This window comes from Callorhinus ursinus, unplaced genomic scaffold (genome assembly GCF_003265705.2).
Source record: "Callorhinus ursinus isolate GAN/ISIS: 27379988/994484 unplaced genomic scaffold, GSC_fseal_2.0 scaffold25, whole genome shotgun sequence".
Lineage (NCBI taxonomy): Eukaryota > Metazoa > Chordata > Mammalia > Carnivora > Otariidae > Callorhinus > Callorhinus ursinus.
In genome coordinates, this window is record NW_027397087.1 from 18,664,165 (window position 1) to 18,687,270 (window position 23,106).

The following is a 23,106-nucleotide window of genomic DNA, read 5'->3' on the forward strand; positions in this document are numbered from 1 at the left end:
ATGGGGGCGGGAATAGCAACTGCGAGGGGCCGGCGGAGGCCGGGAGGCTGGAGAGGCTGCGGGGCCCTGCCCGCGCTGAGAGCCCGCTGCGGCGCGTCTGGGACCGGGAGTCGGAGCTGCGCTATTAGAGCACGGGGTAACCGGGGAGATGTCATCCAGGGCCTGCCCCAGACGTGAAGGATAATTATAGTCTCCTCCTCCTCCACTTGGGATGTTGGCTCTGGGTTGTGACCGAGCCCGAGTGGATTGCAGCACATGGTGGAACCCGGGTCTAATGTGGGAGGAACAGGAGAGTAGGCAGCCATGCGCGTCAAGAAGTGAGGAGTTAAAGAGCAAGAAGCCCCTCTCAGCCTAGATTTCCCAAATCACTAGAGAGTTTTAGTAGGATTCAGAACCCAAGCTCCTGAGATACTCGCTGTGCTAAAAATAACTTTTACAACATCTAAAACACTGACTCATGGCAGGAGGACACTTTTGACACCGTGTTATTGTTGAGGAGCTGTAATTTTGTTGTCCTATAACAATGTGACACGATGACATTTCGTGCTGTGATGTCGTGTCATCACTTAAACACAGATGACAAGCATCTGCTGTAATTAAAAAAAGCAGTCCTAACAAGGCTGAAGCTATTAGCTACTCAGTTTATAGACAAAGTACATATTTGCAATGCTCTTTGGTTTCATCTGAAAAAGTTTTGGTTTTTTTTAGAAATAATTTTGCATACAAGAATCAAAACAGGAAAGTATTAGGGTAAGTCTGAAGGTGATTTGCGTTAGTCTTTGTACTCTTCTGTGGTTTCCAAAGCCCTACAGTATGACTTTTACATCAGAAAAGTTTTTTGTAAAGTACAACATTGGAAATTGCATTTTTTTGCCATCTATCAGACATAAGAAATTTTAATTATGAAAAATACTAATTTTCTAGAGGTTTTGATATGTACAGTAAAATTACATCGACAACTGCAGTGATTAAATTTAAGACTGTATCTAACCCAAACAGGGCAGAACATTCAGGAGGGTAACATTTCATTTTCAGGGAAATGTCCTGGTATCATGAAGATGAAACTTCTGACAAAACGGCAACAGTTCCATCATCTATGTAATTGCTACAAATGTTAACTTCCCATGGATCTGACTTTGATATTATTGAATACTGTATTATGTAGTTTCCTTTATGAAATTTTACTTGTACAATCACTTCTCAATTAACCTTGGTAATGGGAGACAGAAAGAACACTTCCAGATAATCCAAAATCCTAAATTTAGCACAACAGCTGGGACCAGATAACAGCTATTGTAAAAGGTTTAGTGGGTGAACAGATCTGGGAGCTAGATCTGTCATTTAGCTCCTCTTCCTCTGCCTAAATGGCAAAAAGTATAAAGACCAGAAAAATGTTGAGAGCAGAAGTTGAGAATATTGGATAATATGGAACACAAATTAAAGAATAGTCATTTTAGGGCGCCTGGGTGGCTCAGTTGGTTGAGCGACTGCCTTCGGCTCAGGTCATGATCCTGAAGTCCCGGGATCGAGTCCCGCATCAGGCTCCCTGCTCAGCGGGGAGTCTGCTTCTCCCTCTGACCCTCTTCCCTCTCATTCTCTCTATCTCTCATTCTCCCTCTCGCAAATAAATAAATAAAATCTTTAAAAAAAAAAAAAGAATAGTCATTTTAAATAATTAAGTTTTAATAACACATGGATAAATGATGATGCCTGAACATTTGTTAGACTAGCTTTTTATTAGGAATCTTAAATCTGTTTAATAATTGGAGATCTTTATGGCAAAGGAAAGAGTACTTAAAAGAGGTATTTTATACCCATTCATTATTCCAGTTGTTTCATTCACTTAGCACACACTTACTGAGCGCTCACTATTTGGTAGGCATACGCTAGTCTCAAAATACAAGATGATGAGAAACAGGGTCACTCCTCTTACAGAGCTCGAAGTCCTGACTACTGTAGTTGCATAGCTTTGGTCAAGTCACATTCTCTAGCCTTCTTTCACCTATAAAAATGAAGCGTTTTGACTCTCACAAAAGCTAATTCCTTTCCTTTCTAATTCTAAAACAATTCTATAATTGCATAAAACATATCCACAGTGGGTTGGAAATAAGGACCTTCCCATAATGGCAACTCTAAGTGTTGGTGATAAATGTGTTTGCACTTTGGGGCACCCAAGCAAAACAAACATCACTGTTTCCTACTTGGTGAGGGGTTAAGGGTCGGTGAAGCAAGGAAGTCAAAATAGCTGACAGGAACCTTAGCCTTTTTCCATCTGCTTTGCTCTCCATTTTGCTTCCCCCTAGTTTTCCACAGACTTATAATTAACTTCAAAAAAGTTAATTCATCTTCAGCAAGGACATAATCCCCACACCTTTTACAGGTTTTGCTGAAATAGGCAGTATATAACAAAACTGTGTTATTTAATGGAGGTCTCTCTAAGTTCTTTTACTGGCTGAGGTGTTGAGGATAACTGGTTTGCTCACTTTATTAACACAAGGCTGTTACTGTTACCAAGGTCATGGAACCAGTCCAGGCTACCGGACTTAGCTCCAACGAAGTAGAGATGGTTACCCTTTTCTTCTTCTATCTCTAGCACCAAGCACAGAGTAGGAGTTCAATAAATGTCAAACTTTATATTGACCAATAAAGTTTTCTTGTACATATCCATAAACTGTACCCCTAATACTGATTGGCATTTTCTCCCTAGTGGGTTAAAGCTAGAGAGTTGGGAAATCAGTGGGTGGCAAAAACTTCATATGTGAAGGATACATTTTCACTGTCCTTGTGGTATTGTCTCATAATAGTAGGAACATGTTGTGGGTTGAACTGTGCCCCCCAAAATATTATGTTGAATTCCTAATCCCTGTACTTGTGAATGTGACCTTATTTGGAAATAGGGTCGGGCGCCTGGGTGGCTCAGTTGGTTAAGCGACTGCCTTCGGCTCAGGTCGTGATCCTGGAGTCCCGGGATCGAGTCCCACATCCGGCTCCCTGCTCGGCGGGGAGTCTTCTTCTCCCTCTGACCCTCTTCCCTCTCGTGCTCTCTGTCTCTCTCTCTCTCTCTCTCAAATAAATAAATAAAATCTTTAAAAAAAAAAAAAAAGGAAATAGGGTCTTTGCAGATGTAATCAAGTTAAGATGAAGTCATATTGGATTGAGGTGGGCCCCTAAATCCAACTAGTTTCCTTATAAAGTGAGAACGATTTGAAGACAGAGGAGACACAGGGAAGACAGTCATGTGACAAACAGAGGCTGGAACGATGCAGCTGCAAGCCGAGAGAATGCAAAAGATTGCCAGGAGCCACCAGAATCTAGGAAGAGGCAAGGAAGGATTTTTCCTAGAGACTTCATGGGGGGGCATAGCCCTGCCAATACCTTGATTTCACCCTTTTCACTTTCAGAACTGTGAGAGAATAAATTTCATTTGTTTTAAGCCACTCAAGTTTGTTGTATTTTGTTACTGTAGGCTTAGGAAACTAATATAGTACTCTCGCAAAGAATATTGCCATAATTTTCCTTGGCCTCTAAGTTGTATTGCTGATATTGCAAATGTTCTGAAGTTCCAGGCCCTGAATGATCACCTAAACGTGGAGATCTTTAATTCTGTAAAAACTAACAGTAAATCAATTGCAAATGTGAAGGAAATTGCTCAAGTATCATGAAAGAACAACTTTGTGACTTACAGCTAAAGTACGATGATGAATGTGTGGTTGAGAATCATCACATGAATTAACACTATTTTAAATATGGTGCTTGGTAAATCTGTTTCATCATAAAGTTTTGTGGAAATAAAGAACAGTAGAATTAATTAAAATGTGTTGATAAAGCTAGTCTTGCATATGGAGTAAAAAAAATATGAATTTGTGTACTTTTCGTTCTTGAAGCAACAAGAAGAAAGGCAAGCTATCTTTTCCAAGCCTAACTTGTTTCCAGTGGTTCATTAAATTCATTGCAGTTCATTTCTTTCTAAGGGAGAAAGATTGTGGAGTTGTTGCTAAGGTACTGTTTACTAGAAACAATCCTCTACCCTCCCTTAAGTTGGTTGGCTGGTCTTTTTTTTTTTTTTTTTTTTTTTTTTTCTGAGGCTCCTGTTTGTCTACCTTCTATATAACCACAGGTATAAGGAAATGAAAAGTGATTCTTTCTGGTTCCTGTCTTCAGAAGTGACTACAGTACTTACAAATACAAAAGCCTCTAAACGTCAAGTCATGGAAACCCTTAATCAGATTTGCTGAGTTGCTAGAGGTCTCTGAGTCATCAAGATTTAAGATCTTTTCAAAAGTTAATAATTGTTCATGTTTGTGACAGTAACTGTACTTGTTACTTGTGCTGAGCACTTCATATATATTATATATTTGATCTGGATACCACTTTCTTATCTTGTGGATTAGGAAATTGAGGCTTAGAGGGATAACTTTCCCAAGGCTATAGTTAATAAGTGGAAGGAGTCTGCTTCCTTGATGGCCTCATTTAATATCTGTAATACTATGAATAGGTTAAATTATTCCAAAATTTTCAAGTGGAGAAAACTAAGGCTCAGAAACATTGAAAATGGTTGCACATTTTAGACTGTAAATTGGTTTATATAGACTTGGGCTTATTGCTTTGAGATACAAGTTCCAAATAGAATGCCTAAAATAATCATTTGGTTTCTATTTCCTTTAAATGGATAGTATGGTGATTTGTATTCATAGACTTCATAATTGTTGAAGCAGTTCTGTGATCCCACAATAAACTCTCTTAGTGATGATGTAATATTTCTTTACTACCATAATCGTGCTAATACTGAATGTATTGGGGATTTTTTGCCTCTATGTTCATAAATGTGATTTGTTTCTTATGGGTTTTTTGGTGGCGGCAGTATTTTCCATTTCAGTTAGCAGGATTATGTTGGTCTCAGAATGAAATGGGAAGCTTTTTATCTTTATCTTTATGGTTTTGTTTTGTTTTGCTCTGGGCAGTTTGTATAACAAAGAAATGCTCTGTTCTTTGATGGTCTGGTAGAATTCTCATGTAAACTTGTGAAGTCTTCTGGGCCTGGTATCTCTTTGGGAGTAGATCTTTGGCTATTTCTTAGATGATTAGTGTAGTCTGGTGCTTTGTTCTTGACTCCATTTTATGGTTTATATTTTCCGTAAGGTTATCCATTTCAGAGATGCCTGGGTGGCTCAGTTGGTTAAGCAACTGCCTTTGGCTCAGGTCATGATCCTGGAGTCCCGGGATCGAGTCCCGCGTCGGGCTCCCTGCTGAGCAGGGAGTCTGCTGCTCCCTCGGACCCTCCCCCCTCTCATGCTCTATCTCATTCTCTCTCTCAAATAAGTAAATAAAATCTTAAAAAATAAATACTTTAAAAAAAGATTATCCATTTCATGTTTTCAAATTTCTATAAAATCACATAAATAAAATTTTGTGGTAATTAAATTATCTCCTATAGCTATAGTTAGGTCCTCTTTCTAATTTCTAATGTTGCTTAGAGAGCTGCAGACTTTTTTTTTAAGATTTTATTTATTTATTCATGAGAGACAGAAAGAGAGAGAGAAGCAGAGGGAGAAGCAGGCTCCCCGCTGAGCCGGGAGCCCGCTGAGCCGGGAGCCCGCTGAGCCGGGAGCCCGCTGAGCCGGGAGCCCGATGCGGGACTCGATCTCAGGACCCTGGGATCATGACCTGAGCCGAAGGCAGACACTTAACCATCTGAGCCACCCAGGGGCCCCAAGAGCTGCAGACATTTAAACTGCAACATATTGAACTGAAGACAAGAGATCATTTCTATAGCAGTACTATAGCAATCAGACTATCTCATACAGCAATTAGAAGTTCAGGTGCGCAGGAATTTGGAAATCTTGGAAGGAAAGCCTGAAAAAAATTTGAATGGTAGAATATAAACAAGAGCATTAGTCCCTTGATGCTCCAAGTAAAACAATAGCTAGAGAGTCTGAGAAACTTTGAAGAGTTTAACAGTGTTCCCGAAACTCTCTCTTCTCACTGGACCATTTTATCTTCACTGGAAATACATTCACTCTTAATTTTAGTTGATCTAAGAAATATAGCATTAAAAATTTTTGCTTGACTACTGAGTTAGCAGCAGGATGCATCAATGAATTCCTTGACATTTCAATTTTACCAAGCACCAGATTCCATCTTCTCCATTTTTCTTCAGTCTGGCTTAATGAATCACTTATATCTTTATTTTCAGCCTTGTTGTCTTGGGCAATCCATGCCATTAATTTTCAGGTTATCTTTTCCTGAGGACAAAGAAAAATGGCCTTTTTTACGTCAGGCCTTACTTTCATTTGTAGGTGGCAGATTACCACTGTTGCAAAATGCTGGCATATAAATGTCATCACTTTATTTTTTTCTGTTGACTTCTGCAAGCCTCATCTTGTTACTATGCTTCTGGCTCTACTCAGCGACCATGTTCTACTTAATAGTTTATAGTTCTGTTAACCCTGTTTTCTCTCATTTGCTTTGTTTCCAGATATAGTAGATCTTAGAAATCTCTGACCTAAACTTTATTCTAATATAAATGTAGGTGTCCCTAGATCAGAGTGTTAACACATGCCATACCCTTATCAATGCAATATATTTGGAAATCCATGAATATTTAAAACAAACTGTAGATCACAAGCTTCTGAGACATACTAAGTTAAGGTTTGTCCCTATAGTACATATTAAGACCCAAGTGGTCTAGTATTCCAGGCTAGACCAAAGCACCTCCAAGCAGGAGTCATGTCACTCTTATTAACTCCTAAATTCTTTTTTTTTAAGATTTTATTTATTTATTTGACAGAGAGAGAGCAAGCACAAGCAGAGGGAGCAGCAGAGGGAGAGGGAGAAGCAGGCTCCTCGCTGAGCAGGGAGCCCGATGCGGGGCTCGATCCCAGGACTCTGGGATCATGACCTGAGCTGAAGGCAGATGCTTAACCAACTGAGCCACCCAGGCGCCCCTTAACTCCTAAATTCTTAATGCTAGTACATGTCTGGCACGTAGCAGGTAATCAGTACACATTGTTGATTGAATAATGAATGACATCTGTAGGGAATCTAATTCATTAATGCATCTCGACATTTTCACTCATGATTTGAAAGTAATATAAAATTTCGTTAGATGCTTTTAAGTTTCAACTATCAGAGATGTTTAGGGTGCCTTTGTTATAGAGGTTTATTGGAAGGATTCATGGAACCATGAAAAACAACAAAGAATCTCAGAAAAGCCTCAAAAAAGTCTTCACAGAAAAATGGACCATCATTCCCATGATTGGGGACTGGCAACACCTGTTGTTGTAGCAGCCTACTTGAAGTTCTTGGGTTAAGAGCACTTAACACTCGTTCAGAATTGGGCATCTGTTACTCATTTTTCCCATTGCTCACTGATAGGGAGGCCTCTGTGTCTGCTCCATCAGGGACTCTGTATGTGTGAAGCACATGGCTCACTACCCTTCTACCACCAGAGTATGATTAGCTAGTCACTAACCAATATGGTGAATTCCTTCTGGGCTGAGTTCTCTAGTGCCGAGCAACTTCACAAGGCCACTTGCCAGCCTAGAGAGGGTTGCCCTCAGGTCAGATGTTGATCCTTGATTCAATCACCTGTGGCCAGGGGAGTAGGGACACATGGAAAAAAAAGAGGGCCACAAAAGAGACAGGTACCCTGAGTCACCTTGCATGGCCTAGTACTGCCTTACTATTAAAAGCAAAAACCGGGGTCTGGGGCACCTGGATGGCTCAGTTGTTCAGCGTCTGCCTTCGGCTCAGATCATGATCCCAGGGTCCTGGGATCGAGCCCTGCATCGGGCTCCCTTCTCAGTGGAGAGTCTGCTTCTCCCTCTCCCTCTCCCTCTCCCTCTCCCTCTGCCCTTCCTGCCCACTCCTGCTCTCGCTCTCTCTCACTCTCTCTCAAATAAAATCTTTAAAAGAGAAAGAAAGGAAGAGGAAAAGAAAAGAAAAAAGAAAAGGAAAAGACCGTTTCAGACTAAGGGAAGAGTCAGTGCAGAGGCCCAAGGCAGGAACATTCCCTTGTATGCTTGAGCAGAGCACCTGGCTGTAACCTAGTAGATAGGGGAGGCAGGGGCTTAGGAGGGGTGAGGGTAGTAAGCAATGGGGAGAGAGAGGATGGAGGGCCAGGTCACATGGAGCCTTAAGGACTATTGGAAGGACTTTGACCATTGCATGGCTTTGAGCAGAGTTATCATGTAATCTCATTTATCTTTAAAAAGTTCACTGACTGCTCTGTTGAAATTAGACCTTAGTGAGGCAAGAACAGACCCTACTATCTAGTTAGTAGGCTATTACGACAATCCAGCTAAGAGCTAGTATAGCTTGGAATGCCATCATGTCTCTTACCCAAGCTGGAAACCTGAGGGAGTTCCTCCTAGGCATTCCCCTTTCCCACTTCCCAAATCGTCTCCCTACCTGCTCCTAACATGTGCACCTGGATTCTATTTCCAAATACCAGACATTGCCCTCCACCTGTTACCACAGTTTCCATTCGGGCTTATCTGGGTCACTGAAATGGTGTCGTAACAGGGCTGCCTTTGGCTTATCCCTTCTTTTAGTCCATCAAGCCAGGGTATCCTTCTAGTCACAGGGAATCTTAGTCTGGGATGCATACATAGACTTCACTGGGTCTGTGACACTGAGAAAAGCACATTTCTATTTTCACTAACACCTAACTGAAATTTAGCATTTCCTGATTATGAATGTAAGAAACAAATCATAGTATTAGGAGAACCCATAACGGTCATCAATAGAAATTAGATATTTTCCTGTCACATTACAGTAGAAACATGTATCTCATCATCTACAATCATTACTTTGAAATTATGGTAATTATTAGATCTACCACTAGATCTTTTAAAAAATATGCTAATAAAACAAATGTCATAATTAAGAAATATTTGTATTTCAACATGATTGGATTCCTTTTAATTCCTATGTATTTTAATTTATACATTTAAAATGATTATTTTTAGGAATTTATAGGTTTTTTTCTTTAAAGATTTTATTTATTTATTTGACAGAGAGACACAGCGAGAGAGGGAACACAAGCAGGGGGAGGGGGAGAGGGAGAAGCACAATTCCCGCCGAGCAGGGAGCCCGATGCGGGGCTCGATCCCAGGACCCTGAGACCATGACCTGAGCCGAAGGCAGACGCTCAACGAATGAGCCACCCAGGCGCCCCGTAGGTTTTTTTTTTATTTATAGACTTCCAAAGGGGTTCAAGGCCAGAAAAGATTAAAACTGTGGTTCTAATTATATCTAATCTATTTAGACCTGATCTTACTACTTCCACACTTTCAAAATCCTCAGGTGGCTTGCCAGCACACAGGATAAAGTCTCAAACTCTAACAGTGCTACAAACTTCTCCACACACCCTCACTCAGCTAACTTTTCCTGCTATCGGACAAGTCCTTCGTCCTCTCCCACAGTCTGCATTCTGACCATCCGGACCCCTGCTCCTTCTGGCACTTGGCCCTTTCACTTCTCTGGGCATTTGCTCCTTATGTCCCCTTTTCCTTTTTTTTTTTAAGTAGGCTCCATGCCCAACATGGGGCTTGAACTCACAACCCTGAGATCAAGGCTCACATGCTCTACTGACTGAGCCAGCAAGGTGCCCTTATTCCCTTTTCCTGCAAGGCCTACCCAACCATGGAAAACTCCTGCCCCATCTTCAAAACTCACCCTTTTCCAGTATTGCCTCCTCTCAGGCCATATTAGTTTTCCCTTCATTCACACTTCCACTGCACATCATACATGTCTTTTCACATCCCATGGCACTCTTGGTTGACTTGCTTGCCTTTCTTGCTCAACAGTAACACCTCATGGAAGGAGACCATCTTAATTACCTTGGAATCTCTAGGAGGCTTTAACAGATGCTTCATAAACGGCTAGTTGAATTGAACTAAATACTTTTTAAGAGAATTGATCTGAGATTATGAGTTACTTCTTTAATTTATAAGAACATGATGAAATAAGCCTCAAGAATTTTTCCCTCAGGGGCGCCTGGGTGGCTCAGTCGTTAGGCGTCTGCCTTTGGCTCAGGTCGTGATCCCGGGGTCCTGGGATCGAGCCCCACATCCGGCTCCTGGCTCAGCAGGGAGCCTGCTTCTCCCTCTGCCTCTCCCCCTGCTCGTGCTCTCTCTCTCTCTCTCTCTCTGTATCTCTGTGTCTCGAATGAATAAATAAAAATCTTTTAAAAAAAATTTAAAAAAAATAATTTTTCCCTCAGTCTTCTAATCTTTAGGTTAAGAACATGAAATATTTGCTTATAGATAAATTTGCTTGCAAGTCACAGACTAGAAGATATTTGTAATACATATATCTGACAAAGGATTCAGAACCACCATTTAAAAATGACTCCTACAAATCAATAAGAAAAAGACAACTAGGGCACCTGGGTGATTCAGTCGGTTAAGCATCTGCCTTCAGCTCAGGTCATGATCCTGGGGTGTTGGGATGGAGCCCTGCGTCAGGCTCCCTGCTCAATGGGGAACCCACTTCTCCCTCTGCCGCTCCCCCTACTTGTGCTCTCTGTCAAATAAATAAATAAAATCTAAAAAAAAAAGAAGAAAAAAGGACAACCAATCCAGTAAAAAATTGGGCAAATGACTCGAACAGCAACTTGGAAAAGGAGGATATCAACATGGACAATAAACATAGGAGACAAACTTCAACAGGGCCTTATGAGACTCATCAGGGAAATGCAAATTAGGATCACAACAGGAGACTATTATTCTCACCCAAGAAAAACTAAGATTTAGAAGACTGAAAATATCAAGTGTTTTTGGTTTTTTTTTTTTTTAAGATTTTATTTATTTATTTGAGAGAGAGAAAGCACAAGAGGGGGGAGGGTCAGAGGGAGAAGCAGACTCCCCACTGAGCGGGGAGCCTGATGTGGGGTCTCTGGGATCATGACCTGAGTGGAAGGCAGATGCTTGACTGACTGAGCCACACAGGCGTCCCAATATCAAATGTTTTTAAGGATGTAGATCCCCTATATTGCTGATGGGGGGGGACGCAAAATGACATAATCTCTTTGGAAAATCATTTGTTAGTTTTTTACTAGGGTTAAATATGCATTTGCTTATGATATAGCAACTCTATTTTTTATCTCTAACAGAAATGAATGCAAATATTGTACCGTTTGTACATTACATTCATAGCAGTTTTATTCATAATATCCACAAGATGAAACAACCCACATGTTTATCAACAAATAAACTGTGACACATTTATATAATGGAATACTACCCATCAATTAAAAAAAATAATTGGCTCCAGCAACAAGATGGAGAAATGTCAGGTATTATGTTGCATGAAAGCCCGACACAAAAAAGTTGTAATATATATTCCATTTATATAAGGTTTAAGAGCAAGTAAAAATAAAGATGTTTATGAAAATCAAAATAGCAATTAATGCTTCAGGGACTAGAAGGAGAAGCACATTAAGAGAATCTCATGGGGTATAGGAAAATAATCCTATAGTTTTATCTAGTTTTATCTCAATGGCGGTTATCCATACATACATATACATAAAAATTCAAACTATATACTTAAGATTAGTGCATTTTATGCACTTTATGTAGTATTACTAAGTATAATAAAGAAACTTGGTCGGATCTGCAGAAGAGGTAGTATTTTGGGAAACTCAAACCATGGCACAACCATTTAGAAAATGGTTTTAATATGGTCCAAAACAGTTGACCCGGTGGAAAGAATAAAGTTATTGTGGAGGAGTAAAAGGGAGAATTAAAATTAAAATATTTTGAAAGTAAAAGCACACTGCACAAACACTATACCCCATGTTAGCACAAGCATGTCCAGTCTTGGAACAATGAGCACTTGAGTTAAGCCAATGAGTCCTTCGGGAATCAGTGAACAGTCATAATGTTGGCCTAACCATCAGTACATTTTTTTTAAAGTCTATTTTTATTCAGATATTGTAACACCATGTAAGTTTAAGGTGTGCAACATGTTGATTTGATATACTTATATGTTGCAATATGATTACCACCTGAGCACTCGCTAACACCTCTGTCATGTCTATTTCCTATGTTCTCTCCTCTTTTTTGCATGTGTCTTCACACTGGCAACACTTGGGATGAACATTTTATTCCTTTCTGCAGGATGTGGAAAAATATCTTTGAGAGAGATCATTTGGCAAAGGAGAAAGGGACTCCCAGGGTGCCATCTCCAACACCTGCCGGTCCCACATCCCTGTGAGTGTACCTCGTCATCCCAGATGCGTCCTCCCAATGCAATCCCTAAATCCCCACCTCCACCTGCCACTGCCTTGCAAGGCCCTCAGTGTTGCTCTGATACAGTCTCCCAATTCGTCTTCTTGCTTTAGATACTCCACGCTGATTCCACTCTCCAGCAGCCAGAATGGTCTACCCATAAAGCAGCTCCCACCAGGTCATTCCACTGAAGTGCTTCCCTTTGTCTCAGAATAAAATCCAAACTGGCAGTAAACAGCCTTATCTCCCCAGCAGGCGTCCTGTACAAGTCCTCAGAATGTGATAGCGAGTGGAAACGTCCCCAGGTTAGCCTTCACAGGGTCAGCTGGCCCAGAATTCCAGGAGTGTCTTACTCTTGTCCCCTACTGTGGCATTTGAATTTTGTGTTTATGAGAATCTGAAGGATACTAGCGATGTCAGCAGCAATTCTGTCATTTTCCTTCTTGTCTTTGTATCCTTGAATTGTCAGTTCTGCAAACCTGAAAGACATTAAACATGGGGCTTCCCCAAACACAGCTCCCTCTTCTGTAATGTTCAGGATATGTATGGGTTTGGCATCAAGTACTTTATTCTCAACATAGAAATCCTTCAGAATCTAAAGTTCAGATCTTTAGCATGAAATTAGATTAACTACCAAGGGAAGAAGGTAGATACCTATTGTCTTTTCTCCAACTTTCATAGGTACACCACTAGGATCTTCTTGGAGGGGGTATGCATGCCAAATTAAAACGTGCTCAGAATCAAATTATGGGGCACCTGGGTGGCTCAGTTGGTTAAGGATCTGCCTTCAGCTCAGGATCCCAGGGTCCTGGCATCGAGTCCCACACGGGCTCCCTGCTTGTCAGGGAGTCTGCTTCTCCCTCTCCCTCTGCCCCTCCTCCCTGCTCGTGCTCTCTCTCGCGCTCTCTCTCTCTCTCTCTCAAATAAATAAAATCTTTAAAAAAATTTATCAAAATAAAAAATTTTAAAAAAAGGACCAAATTATGTTAAACTAAAAATCCCTCAGAAGAAATAGGGAAGCATGAATAATATGTATTAAAGTCAGTGTGTAAAGTGCCCAAACTTGGATATTGCCTATGCAGCTGGAGGTTTGTAAGCCTATAATACATAATCCACAGTGTGGAGATTCAAAACTAGCATTCAAGACTTGGCTTCATATGAAAAATGTAAGTTCATGTATTTTGGAAGAAAGGGAATCTATAGCTTTTAGATTCTCAAAGGGATCCAGGACCTCTTCAAAAACAAACAAACAAACAAAAAAGTCTTGGAGTGATTAGGCTTATTATTTATACCCAGTAGCAACTACCCTTCATATTTACCCAGAGCACATGCAAAGAAGTGCTATCTAGCTGACTGGAGTGCTATAGACCAAGATGCTTACAAGTCCTGAACACAAAAATAATTGATAATATTCTTGTTTTAAAGAATTGCTTCGGGAGCCTGGGTGGCTCAGTCGGTTAAGCGACTGCCTTCGGCTCGGGTCATGATCCTGGAGTCCCGGGATCGAGACCCACATCGGGCTCCCTGCTCGGCAGGGAGTCTGCTTCTCCCTCTGACCCTCTTCCCTCTCGTGCTCTCTCTCAAATAAATAAATAAACTCTTTAAAAAAAAAAAAAAGAATTGCTTCTTTCCTTTAGCAGAAAGAAAGCAAGACAAACTTTTTGCCCTTTTTTTTTTTTTAACCTGTCTCATGGAAGTCATCTCTGGTTCAGTTTTTTAATATACTTACCTCAAATATGTATTTCTTTAACAAAAGAAAACTTTAACAAAAGGAGAGATTTTCCTTGCTTGTAGTTAGAATGTCTAATTGTCATCACGGTATCAGTTCTTCCTAAGTTAACTTATAAATTTAACGTAATCCCAGTAAAATTACTAACAAGCTTCCCCCGCCAGAGCTAGACAAGTTACTACCAGAATTCATGCAGGGAAATAAACAGACAACAATAGCTAGACGGTCTGAAGAGGAAGATCTGTGGTGGGGGAAGGGACTAGTCCTATTAGATAAGTAAAATACACAAAAAGCCTCTATTCTTAAAACCATGTGCCACTGGAAGAGGAATTAGAGTGACCAATGAAATGGAAAATCCAGAATAGTCCCAAGTACGTAGAGAAATAGAGTCTATGATAAAGGTGATTTTTCAAATCACGAGATTAAAAAAAATGGTATCGCAATACAACTGGATAGCCATTTAGAAAAAGATAAATTAGGTCCTTTCTTCACATAACACACAAGAATAAAGTTTTAAATGGATCAGGAATTGAAATGCAAAAACGTCGGGGCGCCTGGGTGGCTCAGTCGTTAAGCGTCTACCTTCGGCTCAGGTCATGATCCCGGGGTCCTGGGATCGAGCCCCACATCGGGCTCCCTGCTCGGCGGGAAGCCTGCTTCTCCCTCTCCCACTCCCCCTGCTTGTGTTCCTTCTCTCGCTGTGTCTCTCTCTATCAAATAAATAAATAAAATCTTAAAAAAAAAAAGTCAAGCTATAGTAATACTAGAAGAAAACATGGGTAAATTTCTAACATGGTTATAGGAAAAAGATTTCTTTTTTTTTTTAAAGATTTTATTTATTCATTTGAGACACAGAGATACAGAGAGCGAGAGCATGAGCAGGGAGAGAGGCAGAGGGAGAAGGAGAAGCAGGCTTCCTGCTGAGCCAGGAGCCCGATGTGGGACTCAATCATGGGATCATGACCTGAGCCGAAGGCAGACACTTAACCATCTGAGCCACCCAGGCGCCCCTAGGAAAAAGATTTCTAACTGTATTTCAAAATTGTGTTTCAAGATGCAATTAAAGAAAAGGCAAATACATTTGACTAATAAACATTTTAAATTTTACAGAAAAATACCTTAAAAAATATACAAATGACAAGTCAGAAGAGAATATTTGTAACATATATAAAAGAAATGTCTAGGGGCGCCTGGGTGGCTCAGTTGGTTAAGCGACTGCCTTCGGCTCGGGTCATGATCCTGGAGTCCTGGGATCAAGTCCCGCATCGGGCTCCCTGCTCAGCAGGGAGTCTGCTTCTCCCTCTGACCCTCTTCCCTCTCGTGCTCTCTATCTCTCATTCTCTCTCTCTCAAATAAATAAATAAAAATCTTAAAAAAAAAAGAAATGTCTAATATTCATCATTTTGCAAAATAAAAGACCAAAACCTTGTAAAAAAAAAATAGGCAAGAGACATGAATGGACAATCACAATATATACAAAAATAGCATTGAAAAGAGACTCAATTTCACTCACAAGCCATTTTTCTTCCAGGTGTTTACCCAACAGAAACAAAAATGTCTCTACAAGGGCTTATACGCAAATGTTCATAGCAACTTTAACTGCACTAGTTCCAAACCGTAAAAACCCAAGTGTCCATTATCATGTGAATATTTAGACAGTTTTCCTTTTGTTATTTATTTCTAACTTCTGAGATAGGATATCCTCTCTGATGATGTAGGATATCTAAATTTTTCAATCTGTTGAGACTTACGTTGTGGTCTATTATGTAGTCTGTCCTGGAAAACGTCCTGTGTGCACTTGAGGAGAATGTGTCTTCCATTGTTTTGGGGTAGAATGTTCTGTGTGTTTCTGTTAGATCTCGTTAGTGCATTGTCTTGAGTACTCTATTTCCTTGAGGAGAGGGGGTAGTAATGGACGAGGAACCGGAGATGCAGGAGAGACAGAAGGAATAGGAGTAGCGGTGAGGAGGGATGGGGGGGCATGACTGGAGAGGTGGAGCGTTTGAAGGAAAGCAAGCAACCTCATGGCTTGTTGGGATTCGTTTTTTATTTGGTGTGGTTACTACTGCTAATCACAATTATTAATAATAACAATGCAGTTAGTGCAAGCCTGGTCCATAGTAGAAACCTGATATACAATCTTTAGTATTTTCTTTTAAACTGATGTGATGATTTCTCTACACAGTGCATGTGCTCATTCACTGGTTCATCATCCATTTGTCACAACATGCTGGGTGATGCTGAGGACACGGTAGTGACCAGGACAGTCCAGGTCCCTTCTTCATGGGATTAACCACCCAGTAAACAGAACCTCCCTGACAGACCTGTCCCCAGACAGTCGATGACCCAGAGTTGACAGGGCTGGGATCGGGGAGCATAGTAGGGTGGAACAGAAAAAAAACAGGAACAACAAACCATACATGAAAATAGAATGGCACAGTGGACACTCATCTACCAATCAGCCCTAGATTCAGGACTTGCTAGATTTTGCTACCCATGCTTCATCCAACGGGGCAGTACTTACCATCTTTACCTAACATCACATAGGAAAATTAACACAAAATGGATCAAGGACCTAAATGTAAGACTCTGTGTCATAAAACTCTTAGGAAAAAAACAGACAAAACTTCACGATATCAGGACATTAGAGGCACAGGTAGCAAAAGAAAAAAATAAATTGGGCTTCATGAAAATAAAGATATTTTGTGCAACAAAAGACACTATTTCACACAGTAAAAAGATAACCCACAGAATGGGAGAAAATATTTGCAAATCATATATGTCATAAGAGATTAATATCCAAAATATAGAGAGAACTCCTAAATTTCAACAAGAAGAAACCAAACAACCCAATTCAAAAATGGGCAAAGAACATGAATGGACATTTCTCCAAAGATACACACATGGCCAATAAGCACATGAAAAGATGCTCAGCATCACTAATCATTAGGAAAATGCACATCAAAACCCATTTCACACCCATTAGGATGGCTACTATCAAAAAAAGAGAAAACAGGAAGTGTTGGTGAGGATGTGGAGAAACTGCAACCCTTGTGCCCTCTTGGTGGGAACGTAAAACAGCAAAGCTGCTGTGCAGAACAGTGTAGAGCTCCTCAAAACATTAAAAATAGAGCTACCGTAGGATCCAGCAATTCCACATCAGGGTATATGGTCAAAGGAATTGAAAGCAGGGTCTTGGAGAGATATTTGTACACACATGTTCTTAGCTCTATTCATAATAGCTGACATGTGCAAGCAACCCAAGTGTGATTCAATAGATGAATAAACAGAATGTGGTGTATCCATACAATGGAATATTATTTTGCCTTAAAAAGGAAGGAAATTCTGCAATATACTACAACATGGATGAACCTTGAGGACATCATGCTGAATGAAAGAAGCCAGTCACAAAAAGACAAATACTGTATGATTCCACTGAGGTATTTAGAGTTGTCATCACCACAGAGACAGAGAGTATAGTGGGGGTTGCCAGGGACTGGCTGCCCCGGGGGGGAAGGGAGATAAAGTGTTATTGTTTAATGGGTTTAGAGTCTCAGTTTTACAAGATGAAAGAGTTGTAAAAAATGGATGATGGTGATGGTTGCAGTGTGAATATATCTAATACCACTTAGCTGTATACTTAAAAATGGCTAAGATGGCAAACTTCACATTATGTGTATTTTACCATAATAAAAAGAGAAAAAACCCACTGAATTGTACATTTTGAAAGAGTAATTATATGGTATGTGAATTGTAGCACTAAAGCTGTAAATACACATAAAATGGCCTAGAAGGGAAGAAGGGAAGCAGTGGTAGTAAAATTAGAAAACGACCATTTTGCAGCCAACATGGAAAAGACTGGTTTGAACAATCTTATATATATATATATATATATATTTTTTTTTTTTTTAAGATTTATTTATGTATTTATTTGACAGAGAGAGAGAGACAGCAAGAGAGGGAACACAAGCAGGGCGAGTGGGAGAGGGAGAAGCAGGCTTCCCACCAAGCAGGGAGCCTGATGCGGGGCTCAGTCCCAGGACCCCGGGATCACGACCTGAGCTGAAGGCAGACGCTTAACGACTGAGCCACCCAGGCGCCCCCGTTTGAACAATCTTAGATGGACAAGAATGCATGCTAAATTTGGGAGAGAAAGCTTGATGAGGAGCAGGTTATTTGTACAAACTCATTGTCTTTCCAAAGACTTTTTACTGATTTCAAGTGTACAAGTAATAAATATACAGAGAAGAAATAAACAATGACTGGGTGGTTACAATTACCACCTAGTAGATGCAGACAAATACCATGACTCCAGATGTGATAGCCTGGAAAGAACACAAAATCACCAATGTAATAATCCAGCCAGAGCTGCATAATCTGAATCTAATTATGAGGAAACACCAAATGAACCAATTGAAGAACATATAAAATAAATCCTCTACATTCTTCAAAAACGTCAAAGTCATGAAAGACAAAGAGTAAGGAACTATTCCAGATTAAAGAAGACTAAAGAGACAGGATACAATTTTTTAGGGAGAGTAGAATATTATTTGGACGACTGACAAAATGAGAATCAGACTGCAGATTAAATTAGCAAGATTAAATTTCTGGAATTTGTTAGTTATAGTGTGGTTATGTAAAAGAATATCCTTGTTCTTAGCAAATATACACTGAAAACATGATACTTGCTATCTACTCTCAAATGATCCAGAAAAAAATAAAATAGTGGGGAGGGGTGTGAGGGAGAATGATAAAGCAAATGTGGCAAATGTTGAAAAACGGGTGAATCTGGGTACAGGGTATACAGAAGTTCTCTGTACTATTATTCCTACAGTGTTTCAGTAAATAAAAGTTTAGTAACAGAATGTTTGTAAGAAGTGCTCATTAAAGACACAAAATGGCATTGTTATATTCATTTGCCTTTCGTCTGTGAGCCCCTGAGAGCAGTTCAGTTTAGGATAGCCAGGAAAATCTTAGTCCCAAATCCACATGATCTCTGTGCCACAGAAATCTTGTCACCAGAAGGTGGAAACACAGGAGGCCTAAAGATGTTTTCTGGGACTTCGAGAAAGGAGTGGAGTTACCCTGGGAAAATCTTAGTGGCTATCAAATTAGAAGAATTGTAAATAGGACAAATGAAAAATGAACAAACAACAGGATGCCTGGGTGGCTCAGTCGGTTAAGCATCTGCCTTCAGCACAGGTCATAGTCCCAGGATCCTGGGATCAAGTCCCGCATCAGGCTCCCTGCTAAGTGGGGAGCCTGCTTTTTCCCTCTGCCTTCCGCTCCCCGTGCGCGCGCTCTCTCTCTCAGATAAATAAAATCTTAAAAAAAAAAAAAAGAACAAATGAAGGGTAGACTAATCCCTCTGAGTGAAGCTGAGGTCAATCCTGCTTTCCGCAGCTTGGGGGACTATGACTCTACTCCTTCCCAAACCTTCACCTTTCACTGACAGGAGAGGGAATTCCAAGACCCTCTTCCTCAACAGAAAAGGGGTGGGGAGAAGGGAGGAGAAGGACTTCCTGGGATGGAAGACATTCCTGGGATGTAAAGACAGGGAAGAAAGCGGAAGGGAGAGGTTCTTGATGACCTTTATCATTTGCTAGAAAGGTAAACCTCAGATTCCTGGTGAACCAAAGCATTTGAGGGGATCTTGTTTTAACCAGCAGGACACGCCTATTTGCAATGCAGGATGTGTGATGTTAGATTATCATACTAATTACATAACAGAGCTCAGGGCTCAGAGGATTTTTCTGAATCAAGGTGTGGGCGTCAAAATTGCCTCCGTTTTTCAATCTGTAAAATGGGAATAGTTATATTTGTAAAATCTACCCCACAGAATTGTTGGGATTGAAGAGACAGTTTCTGTCAAACTCTTTTAGGAAAGAAAGAATGTAGCATCAATTTAAAATGCTATGTTTTTTTCTATTCCAGTGGTCTAAGCAAATTCTGTTTGAGCCTTTCACTTTAAACCTTAGGTCACTCACCCCAGTATTATCCAATTGTTTGCAGAGAGGTAACTTTTTTTTTATTAACATATCATAGAGGAGTTGTCTCCCTTTCTCCCTGGCAAAATAAGGTTTTTTAATTCACCAGTGGTTACAACCTCAACTTCTCTGGGGCCCAACCATGTAACACAATTCCAAGGAGCTGGCTGATGGCAGGTGAGTGTTAGGGAGTGGTGAGGACTGGGTCAGTGGAGATAGCATGTCCTGTCTATTGGCCTTCATGATACAAAACATGTCTAGGCAAGTGGGTCAGTTTTGTTTCCTCTAGATTAGAGGATGTCTAAATTCCCTTTGAGCTCCCAACCCCTGTGACTGATTATTTTGAAATTTCACATCTGGCATGGTAACTCTCTTAGAGCTCCTTTTCCAGTATTTATTAACCTGCATGGCTCTTGCTGGTCATCTATCATTGCAAAATCATTGGACTTTACATAGTAAAGTGGTTACTACTGAATTGAAAAGTTTACATAACATATTTCACGTATCTGCAGAACTTTGCCCCAAAGCTCAAATTCTGCCATCTCTCTTAAAGCATCAAGCTATTGGTTACAGAATGACAAGTTATAGATTATTTTTCACATTGATCTTTTAACATAACAATGTATACAGGCCTGGTTCACCTCTCCCAAGGTTGCACCTGATTTCTGCATTATCTCCCTTGAATATTCCAGAGAACTCTCTTACCTCATCCATTACAAAGGTATTTGAGCCCTTCGTCCTGATTAATCTCTTCAACCTCTTCACCCCACCACGTGCCTCCATACACCCTCATCCCCCTTCCACTCCCCGTTTCCTCCAGACACATACCTACCAAGTCCATTCCACCGGGGCCAGAAGCATACTCTGCCACGGAAGATAAAACGAGGGTTTGGGTCTGGAGACAGCAGTGAGGCCTGCCTGGGTTGCTGCTTCTGGTGTAAATAGGCAGAGGGCGGAGTCTGTGGGAGGAGTAGCCCAGAGGGAAGTCCTTAAAGGGGGAGGCCTGGGGCCTGGCTTGCTGGAGGAGGGGACCCTGGGACTGTCACAGCCTGGCCAACCCCAAATAGTTTTGTTGTTAAGGCCGCGTTCCTGATACTGCAGTCTGATTCATTCAGCGTATCTTAAAGCAGCTGGGGCTGTGTTTTATTGTGATAATGATAATGATAATGATGTTGAATCAGGGTGATATCTAGTGAGTGGCCCACCAGTCCCTGGTGTGCTATACTGCTGGTAGCTGATCCCAAAGAAAGGCTACAGTGAGGTCAGGTGTCTTCAAGTTCAGAGTCCTGGGCTGAGAGTAGCACCTGTAAGATTGCAGCTGTGGCTAGTGAGGTTCCTGTTCCTGATGTCGGTGTATTTACATGTTCTTTTAGGTCTAGGGACAGGCTCCTTTCGCTCTTGTTACAGCTTGCTGCTCTGCACCCCCTGGAATCCCTCTCTGTCGTGGCTTCCAAGGCCTTCCCAGCTCGGCTCCTGCCAGCATCTCAACTTTATCCCTTACCATGTCGCCTTCTTCCACTATGGTCCAGCTACACCGTGTTCTCAATGTGTCATATCCTTTAAATAAGCCAAGCAAGTTCTGCCCCAGGACTTTTGCACTGGTTATATCTGCTAGTGGAACACTAATCCCACTATTACTGCTCTTCCCTTACATAAATATCTGGCTCCCCCTCATCCATGAGTCAGCTTACTGATAAGAGTCTTTCTAAGGGGGGGTGCCAGGGTGGCTCAGTCCATTGGGTGTCTGTCTTCAGCTCAGGTCATGATCTCCAGGTCCTGGGATAGAGCCCCACATTGAGCTTCCTGCTCAGCGGGGAGTCTGCTTCTCTCTCTCTCATCCCCTGCCCCTCCCCACTGCTCATTCTCTCTCTCAAATAAATAAATAAATAAATAAATAAATAAATAAATAAATAAAGTCTTCCTAAGGGATAGCCCTGACTTTACCCTCAATCACCACTGTTTTATTTTCTTCATAGCTATTAGCACTACCTGAAATTTTTTTTTTAAAGATTTTATTTATTTATTTGAGAGAGAGAGAATGGGAGACAGCACGAGAGGGAAGAGGGTCAGAGGGAGAAGCAGACTCCCCGCCGAGCAGGGAGCCCGATGCGGGACTCGATCCCGGGACTCCAGGATCATGACCTGAGCCGAAGGCAGTCGCTTAACCGACTGAGCCACCCAGGCGCCCTACCTGAAATTATTGAGTTTATTTGTTTACTTGGGTATTTCTCCAGTCCCCTCCCCTCACTGAACTGTAATTGCCCCAAGGCAGAGTTGGGCCTGTATTGCTCATAACATTATCCCCACGTCCAAAATTAATACCTGACACATAATAGGTGTTTACTGTATGTGCATGGATTAAATGAATGGGATACAGTTCATTCATTGACCAAGTATTATTGTGTAGCTGATGTGTGCCAGGCACTGTGCTGAATGCAGGAGATAGGACAAATAAGACAGGCAAAGCTTCCCCCAAGGAGGCTTCCAGTCTAGAAGGGAACACAATCATTAAAATAATAATCAATTGAATGAAAGTGCATCTTAAAAAAAATAAATAAATTGTTTTTTCACAGTTTGCTATGAATGTACATTTCAGAAGTGTTGGTGGGGGAGATAAACTGTCAGTCACAGAGCCCAGAATTCTCAGGAATCCAAGCCTTGTTTATAAATTGATAAAAGGATTTGTTCCTAGAAACTTGATGGGATCCCATGGAGCTAATGACCCATTTCTAGTTCTCAGACTAATTTTTTTGCTGAGGAGTCTAATCAAGACTGCCCTGTGGCACTAGCATATTTATCAGGCTCAGTGAGTTTAATTTGAGAATGACCTTTGAATCCATGTTTCCACATCAAAAGAATTCAGATTCTGGTGATGTCCCAGGGCTCTAAGTGTCCTTTAGAGCTTGTAAAAGAGATCTGGCATAAGGCAAGGATTGCAATAGGCCAATAGGGCTTCCTCAAAAGTTTCAGAAGGGAAGTTGGGACCAGGTCTCTTTCCTGTAGAAATCACAAATTACACCACAGCAATTTGGTTGGAACCCTCCTGTTTTCCCCGGGCCAAGTCACTACTTGGCTCATTTCTTTTACCTATTAGGCCCCTGAAGGCATTTGATTTCATGAGCCCTGCTTCCAGACATTGGGTTGCCCATGCTGACAG

The 23,106-nt window shown here is 41.0% G+C and overlaps 1 long non-coding RNA gene across 1 annotated transcript; it reads right to left on the minus strand.

The window, feature by feature from the left end:
• Positions 1-11,139: 11,139 nt before the first annotated feature.
• Positions 11,140-20,872, minus strand: LOC112833379 (uncharacterized). The gene is made up of 2 exons (XR_003210614.2): positions 20,778-20,872; positions 11,140-12,712 (listed from the first exon to the last, which is right to left on the minus strand). It is a non-coding gene; the product is annotated as an uncharacterized lncRNA (long non-coding RNA).
• Positions 20,873-23,106: the final 2,234 nt, after the last annotated feature.